Raw genomic sequence first — 8,632 nt, 5'->3', positions numbered from 1 at the left:
AAAAATATTCCTACACAAAAAATGCCAAATTAAATAATTATTCATATTTTTTTATAATATTTTGTTCTTACCCATATTGTTAAAATTTCCAGCAAAAGTGATGTAATATAATTAAAAGAAAAAGTTTATTTGAAAAGATAAAAATAAATAAATTGGAGCTTCATCACAAAAAAAAAAACACACACACATCTGTGCACTGAGGAATTATTGCAGTCAGCTATTAAATATTTTTTGGAGAATCTTTTAAATGTAAGTCCAAGATCTAAAACAGATACACACTATAGGGATTTTCAAAAACGTTTAGATCTGTTGATTTCTATAAATACCTATATTATTTTAAACAATTATAATATCTAATATCTTAAACATAATCAACGACATAATAAGACATATTGTAGTTTACGATTGCTGTGTTTTTTTTGGCATTGTTATCCGTATCCGCAGTTTGCGTTTACATGCATTACAAAAACAACACGCATCTGCCGATAGGAATAGAAGCTAAGCTACAAAGCGGATAGAATTTTGACGAAGTGTTAAAGTCTACGTTTAACTTTCTCTTAGTGCGTGTATATACATTTTTGTTCAGTGTAGATATTTGGGAAATCCTACTGCGGGTAGCTTTTGCCAAAAAAAAAAACGCGGCTGATGTGACAGTTTGCTATATTTATGCATTCGTAAAAAATGTTTACGATTTCGATAGCAAAATCCATTTGCACTTTTCTAGGAATGGTCTAGGTATTTTTATTTTTTTTTTTGTTGGTGAAAACCTTTTTCCAAAAATCAGTATTATCGGTAAACTTTTTTAACGATGGCTTCAATATTGATGAATTTTTATTAAAACAAATTGCACATTTATTTTACCAAAAAGCAATAAAGTTACAATTAATGGCAAATAAATACAACTTAAACGCAATTATATTTCACCTTTTAAAATTCAATTTAATCAAAAGCAAATATCTAATAAAAACTTTAAAAAATCAAATACATTAGGTATGTAATACCTATGTTCAAATTTTGATTCACCTCACTTTTAGTCTCTCTTCGTTTCTATTGCAATGACACATCTTTTTTAACCCTTTCGGACCCAGCGTTACTCTCATGTAACATTATTTTAAAAATTCGTAAAAAATATTCCATTAACTATTTTTTTAGGTTTTGATGTCTCAATTGAAAGATAATGATGCCTAGTTACTGGATTATTACAAAAATTTAGTCAAATATAATAACTTTAATTTTTTTTTATCGAAAAAGGAACTGAATTTCACATTTTTTTCTTTTTTTTTTTGCAAAAACTTTTTTTTTATATATGGTCATAATTTTGAAAAAAAAGATATAAAAAAAGTTAATCTAGAAAGTGTTTTGCTTTTTGGCTAAGAAGAAGTAGCATTATTATTGTTCTATAAAAAGTTATTTTCTCAGTTGTCCGACTTTTTTCGATGGTCATAGACAGTGCATGTTACTTACATGTAACATGGGAGTAACACATTAGAATTAGATTTGCTATTTATTATTTTGGAAAATAACTTTTTGCTATTCATATTTCTTAGTTGTGATGTTTTTGATACGATAATACTGAAAAAATATTTTTTAATATTGGTTTTCATAGCTTGGGTTCGAAAGGGTTAAACAGGGGATCTCAAAAGTAGGTAGATAGAGGGTAGATGGTGACAGTTGTCAGAAAAATATTAAAAAGTCGTAGTCAAGTATATTGTGAAAGCCTATAGTTCGAAATAACGGTCACCCTCTTACGGTCTTGCATGTGCCGTGACTACAAATCTTAAGTTTTCTCAATTTTTTTGTTTTGCTAAGGAACTTTAAATAACTTTGTTAGCAATTGCATTCAAAAATTTAAACTCGTCTACATTAATTTTAAAGAAAACGTCACTATTTTGCAAACCTAATTTAATGAACTGTTATGTACAAAATGCGCTACGGAATTTTGACATGTTATCTTAAAAGTTGGTGTGATAAATTCTCATTTCAAAATGGTATAACATTGTTAAAATTTCCTAAATTTAAGATTTAACAGAACGAATTATGGAATTCATGAATCTTTGTTTGCTGCGTGTACACTGTACAGCTTTTAATAATTATTGTTATTTAATTGATTTTAATTAATCAAAGTATTGTGTAAAACAGGAATTATATAGAATTTTACGACATCAAAGCTAATTAATTTGTAAATTTGTAGCTAAATAAATAAATAAATAAAATATTCCATAAGTAACCAAATAAAAATGTTTTTCTTAAAAAATCCGACTTTTTTAATTACGTTATTTTACAATATTATCTAATTTTTGTACCCTTTCAGAATTTGTATTTTTGTTAAAGTATTAAAGTGCTGTGTTTTTAAAAGATTAAAAAGAGTTTAATGAATACTCTAAAAGTAGTAGTTGGTAAGCTATCTTCTACCATAGTTTTATCAATGAAAATAGTGGAAAACCCTATCGTTTTAGACTTTTGACCGAAAATTAAGACAGTAAAACACTGCGTACCCAAAAACACGTTCGTAATAAACTTGTTTTAAAAGGGTTAAAATTATTTTATACAAAAAAATGATGTATGTGTTGTTGCTGTCTTCTGACTCTTAGGAAGAAATTAAATTGAAAGTGTTCTTCTTTGGCTCCAGGCTTGCCATGTCCTGAAGCTCTTCAATAGCCCAATTTAAAAATTTTTAAAGCCCAAAATCGGGGCCGAAAAAATAGCCCAGTAACAATAAAATAATATTATTTTTATTTTTTATTTATAAAAACAACGAAAAATAAAATTTCTTTCTTTAGGTAAACAATTAACAAAATATTATCACATTCAACCACAGTATAGAGATGAGCTAAGTCGTGATTTTTCAATCACAGGTATACCTGTGACTGTGATTTTTAATTCACGGTGATTCTAACCTGTGATTTTTAACCGTGATTTCAATTTTTTTTTATGAAAATCCCAAAAAAAAAAAAAAAAAAAAAAGTAGCATTTTTAACGTTTGTATTTTCGTACGATACTTACGTAGGAAGTACTATTGAAGCTCAAATACGAGTATATGTATTTGAAACAATGGAGCTGATTTTACAAGGAAAACTGGTTTTAGCAAACAGATCCGCGATTTACCAAAGCCATTAGTGATTATACTGGGGAAAACGGGAGCGTATCGGAATCCCGCTTTTTAAAATCCCGTTTTTCGAAAATCCCGAAAAAAAAGTTTCAAAATCCCGTTTACTAAAATACCGCTTTTTTAAATCCCGTTTTCTGAAATCCCGCATTTTAAAATCCGTCAAATCCCGAAAATCCCGATTTTTTTTACAAAATACATGCTTAATTCACAAATATAAGTTGAAATATATTTAAATGAAATTTCTTTTGATTATGTAGTGTGTACTTAATTTAAGGTGTTGTGATCATTTTATGTTATTATTAATCTCTGGGATTATCACGATTTGATTGTTCTTCTGAAACTTTAAAGTAAATATGAGTTTGTTAATTGATTTCTTTTTAGTATCACATTCCTTACTTTTTCTTATTTTTTTTATATATTATATTTTTTGTTAAAGTTTTTAATTAAATGCGTTTAAAACAATGTCGCATTTTTTAATTTGTTTTAGTATCCCGATTTTGAGAGCAAAACTAGTTGTTTTATTTTAAAAAATCGCGCGATTTTTTAAAATAAAACAACTAGTTTTGCTTACAAAATCGGGATAATAAAAAACGGGATTATAAAAATGGGGATTTTAAAAAGCGGGATTATAAAAAGCGGGATAATGAAAAACGGGATTTTAAAAGCGGAATTTTAAAAAACGGGAATATAAAAAGCGGGATATCGAACCCAACCCGGGGAAAACATTATTTTGTCTAGGAGACTCTTGATTTTACGGAAGAAATTTATTATTTTACGGGAAAAGTAACTTTTAAACCCCTTATTCTAATCAGGGCAACCTGCGATTTCACAGCAAATATTCGGGTGCAAACCGTGATTCTTCTGGAGCCATACGTTATTGTAAGGGGTTAACAAAACAATTATTTTACCGAACGTGCGTGAATTTCGGTAAAAACAATTCACGTTGCAAAAAATTGTTTTATCCAAAATCACAGGTTAAAAGTAATTTTCAATGCATCTGCGTGAATTCCGGCTAAAATAATTCACTTTTAAACTGTTGCAAATAGTTGTTTTGGCCAAAATAAAAGTCATTTTCAATGCATTTTCGAACTCTGCTCAAAATAATTCACCTATACACTTGACCTGTTGCAAAAGTTGTTTTGGGAAAAATCACAGGTTTGAAATAATTTCAAAGCATTTGTGAAGTGAATTCCTGTCAAACCAATTCACGTTTACAAAAGAACTATTGACAAAGTTGTTTTGGGAAAAATCACAGGTTAAAAATAATTCCAAAGCATTTCTGAAGTGAATTCACGTTTACACAAGAACAAGAACAGTTGAAAAGTTGTTTTGGGAAAAATCACAGGTTAAAAATAATTCCAAAGCATTTGTGAAGTGAATTCCTGTCAAACCAATTCACGTTTGCATAAGAACTATTGAAAAGTTGTTTTGGTAAAAATCACAGGTTATAATTTCCAATGCACTTGTGTAAATTCCGATAAAAACAGTTCACGTTTGCACAAGAACTGTTGCAAAAGTTATTTTTTCCAATCAAAGGTCAAAAGTAATTTTCAATGCATTTTCGTGAATTCCGCTTTAAATAACTAACGTTTACATAAGAATTGGTGCAAAAATTATTTTGAACAAAATCACGGGTTTAAAAAAATCCTGAACATTTGCGTGAATTCCGGTCAAAACATTCACGTTCACAAAAGAACTATTGCAAAAGTTGTTTTGGGAAAATCACAGGTTAAAAATAATTCCAAAGCATTTGTGAAGTGAATTCACGTTTACACAAGAACAAGAACTGTTTAAAAGTTGTTTTGGGAAAAATCACAGGTTATAATTGCCAATGCACTTGTGTAAATTCCGGTAAAAACAATTCACGTTTACACAGTAACTGTTGCGAAAACGCACTGAAAATGACTTTTGACCTGTAATTTTGGAAAAAATAACTTTTTGCTACAGGTCAAGTGTAAACGTGAATTATTTTCCGCGGAATTCACGAAAACGCATTGAAAATGACTTTTGACCTGTGATTTTGAAAAAAATAACTTTTTGCTACAGGTCAAGTGTAAACGTGAATTATTTTCCGCGGAATTCACGAAAACGCATTGAAAATGACTTTTGACCTGTGATTTTGGAAAATATAACTTTTTGCTACAGGTCAAGTGTAAACGTGAATTATTTTCCGCGGAATTCACGAAAACGTATTAAAAATGACTTTTGACCTGTGATTTTGGAAAAAATAACTTTTTGCTACAGGTCAAGTGTAAACGTGAATTATTTTCCGCGGAATTCACGAAAACGCATTGAAAATGACTTTTGACCTGTGACATTTACTTTTGACAAACATTTTTGCCTCACTTCTAGTGTAAAGTGTAAACTTAAAACATAGAGATCTTTTTTATGATTGATCTATGAGATCACGCCATATCCTAAACGAACTTGTCGAAAATGACATTCGGGGTAAATGCTCTATTTGAGGGAAAGCGAACTGTAAAGTGAAAAGTAAATACCCAATTCACGGTTAAGGTAATCACAGGTTATTTGAGAACTGTTCACAGGTAGTCATTGTGATTTGTCAATCACAGGTTAAAAATCACAGGTCGTGATTTTTTGCTCATCTCTACCACAGTATACATAATAAGGTAATATCTTCCGAACGTTGTCAAAATTTGTTTGTCAAAAATGGGCAACAATCTGTCAGGTCTGCCTTTAATTTTTATATTTCAGTCGCAGTAAACAGGAAATTTGTTTTTGTTTTAATTTATAAAATGTTATTTGAAAAAATTATAAATTAAAAAATAACAAATTTCCTTGTGTTTCTTCGCGGAAAATGCTGAATAATTGTTAAAAAATTAGTAGTGTGCGTGGTTTTTCGATTTTTGTGCGTTTTTCGTCGGTAAATAAAAGAAATAAGATTTACGGTAGCTAACATTGGTCGCCAAATTGTCATGTTTTGACAATTTGGCTACCAATGTCAGTTTGGAAGATATTATCTTTTTATGTGTACTGTGGTCAGCAGCAGCCATTTTAAAAATTAGAAAAATCCATTGTTTGAGGTACCTTTTCTTAAAAAAAATATAATTAATATTTGTAAATTTGTACTAATTTGAAGGCGCTTTGTGTTTTTTCGAAGCAAAATACATACATTGCAGATGAATTTTGATCGGCAATAAGATTTTACATGCCACAGTTTGTGAAACAGATAAAGTAGAGACATTAATATCACCGTTATTATATTATTTATGATTAATATTTATTTTTAGTAATGAATTTAGGAAAAGAATACATATTATTAACTTTAAATACATTTGGTATTGAATTGAAATATTTTTGTATTATCTTTTAATAAAATTCGTATTAGAAATTAATATGAAAAGATTAAATTTTAATATGCAATAGTTGAAATTTAATACATTTGGTACTAAATTCTAATATAACAGTATTATTTTTTAATACAATTATATATTACATTTTAATACATTTTTTATTAACTAAAAAATTTTAATATTTGTCTTGTATTAAATTTTAATACATTTCTGGTGTAGACCTATATGTAACCCAAAAAGTATTAAAACATACTCCTGAATTTTTGACCGTGTGTCAGTTCGGAATATATAACCTTTTTATGTATACTGTGACATTCAACATTATTCAATCGAAATCCAATCAGTAAATATTTAACAGAGTCCAACAATAAAAACTTACTGGAAATCACTTCACTTTTTTTTAGATTAGATTTGATTTTATTCATAATAATAATTAATAAAATTAATTTAACATTTTAATATAAAACAAAATCATTTAGACATGGCTATCTGCCATCACCTTTTATGTTCTAGTAAAAATATGTTGGCATGCTATGGAACCATTTAATATTAGGTGTGTTTTTTATTACAACTGGTCTTAACTGGACAAAAAAAGGCAGTCAGGGCTAAGCAATTCACATGTTAAATGCAACAACATCTTAGTCCCTTGGGCTTAGTTGTTTAGTCCGGTGATTTCTCAGGGCTTAACTTTTTGAACAGTTTTAAATCTGTGCTACCAAACTAACTTTTTCATAAATTGTTTAGAATTTGTTTACAAACGTGAAAACTGACGTTTGTAATGACAAAATGTACCTTTTTAACTGTTTTGCTAGCATAAGTTTTTGTATCTCTTTGTAAAACATAGATACATGAAAAATATAAGAAAAACCCGAAAGCGAAAAATTTGACAACTCTAAGTTTTTGTTGTGTCTGCTGTTTTTGGAACATTCAATATACAGTGTTGCCAATAAAAAACACATTATGGAATATCTATACAAAAAGAGCTTTAAAATCAGATTTATTTTGGAGCATTTTCATGAACAAATTTGCTTTATGTACTTGCTTAATTTGCTTAGTTGTCATGAAAAACGGCTATTGTTACATTTTTTGGCTATGCATAGTTATTTAATTATCATTTCGAATGCGGTTGAAAAGTTTTTACAACAAATTGTTTAATCATAGCATCGATACGCAAACGCATAGTTCTCTTGAGCAATGGGATACGACAAATCTCCCAAAAGAAATTCATATTCAGTATTTTTTACAATTCAGTTTAGAATTTGAGAGAAATTGGAGGGAAACCCGAGCTTTAGTCAAATTTGATCTTTCGAATTGAGGATATGTTTATGTTATGAACATGATTTTCTTCTGTCAAACAAATTCTGGCGTTTTTTCCTTTTTGTTTTGTTTTGAAAAAGAAACCAGAAAACTTTTTTTACATACATTTTTTTTTGTGGTATCAGGTTCATCCAGCACGATATTGTAACGATGAATTACCGAACTACTTTTAAGATAAAAGTCTGAACACACTACCTGCTACAGTAAAGGTAGAAATGTGAACGGACCTTTAGTAATTAAGAAACTACCCTCTGAACGCATCCAAAGAAATTCCCTCGACTGCTGAATATCCCAAAATATCCTACTGGACTGGAAGTATGAAGCGCCCCCTCTTGGAAAGGAAGCTTCGAGAAGCAAAGACGAGAACCTTCGAAGACATTCTCGAATTCCGAATTTCAGGTATAAAAGGGCAGCGTGGACACCGACCGGATACAGTTTAATCTGGAATGTGAAAGAGTACAGTACAAAGTGAAATAAAGTGTTGGAAATTGTTAGTAGTAAATAAAGTGATTGAAAAGTGTGTTTGTTTGAGCGAATAATAAAAGTAAATTGATTTGAAATAAAGTGTGTTCTTATTTGAACGGAAAGATAAGTGGAAGTTAAAATAAACGAAATAAGTTTTATTGTGAACCCGGAATAAAACATTACATTGGTGTCAGAAAAGTGGAATAAAACTTATTTATTTGTGCGAATCAGATAATTTCGCGAATAAAATAAAAAGTGCGCGTGTGTTTTAACAATAAACAAAGTGTAAAACATTTTGAAATAAGTAAAAGTGCTCGCGTTTTGAAAAGTTAAAATGGGTAAGACATTGAATCAGTTAAGTTTGACTGAGCTGAAGGCGGAATTAACTAAACGAGGTCTTCCTACTGCTGGATCGAAAAATGACCTC

General features: G+C 29.3%; 1 protein-coding gene across 11 annotated transcripts in view; it reads left to right on the top strand.

Moving 5' to 3' along the window:
• The window catches only part of LOC129906660 (mucin-17), a 470,057-nt gene that overhangs the window by 91,512 nt on the left and 369,913 nt on the right, over positions 1-8,632 (top strand). For 6 of the 11 annotated variants that reach the window (XM_055982514.1, XM_055982508.1, XM_055982504.1 and 3 more), the window contains exon 2: positions 93-249. The exons of the other annotated variants lie outside the window; for them this stretch is intronic. The gene's annotated coding sequence lies outside the window, so the exon portion shown is untranslated. The remainder of the gene's footprint in view (positions 1-92; positions 250-8,632) is intronic. 11 annotated transcript variants of the gene reach the window in all.

This window comes from Episyrphus balteatus, chromosome 1, assembly GCF_945859705.1.
Source record: "Episyrphus balteatus chromosome 1, idEpiBalt1.1, whole genome shotgun sequence".
NCBI classification, from domain to species: domain Eukaryota; kingdom Metazoa; phylum Arthropoda; class Insecta; order Diptera; family Syrphidae; genus Episyrphus; species Episyrphus balteatus.
Note: the sequence above shows the minus strand (reverse complement) of the source record. Positions and strands in the feature narration are given on the sequence as shown.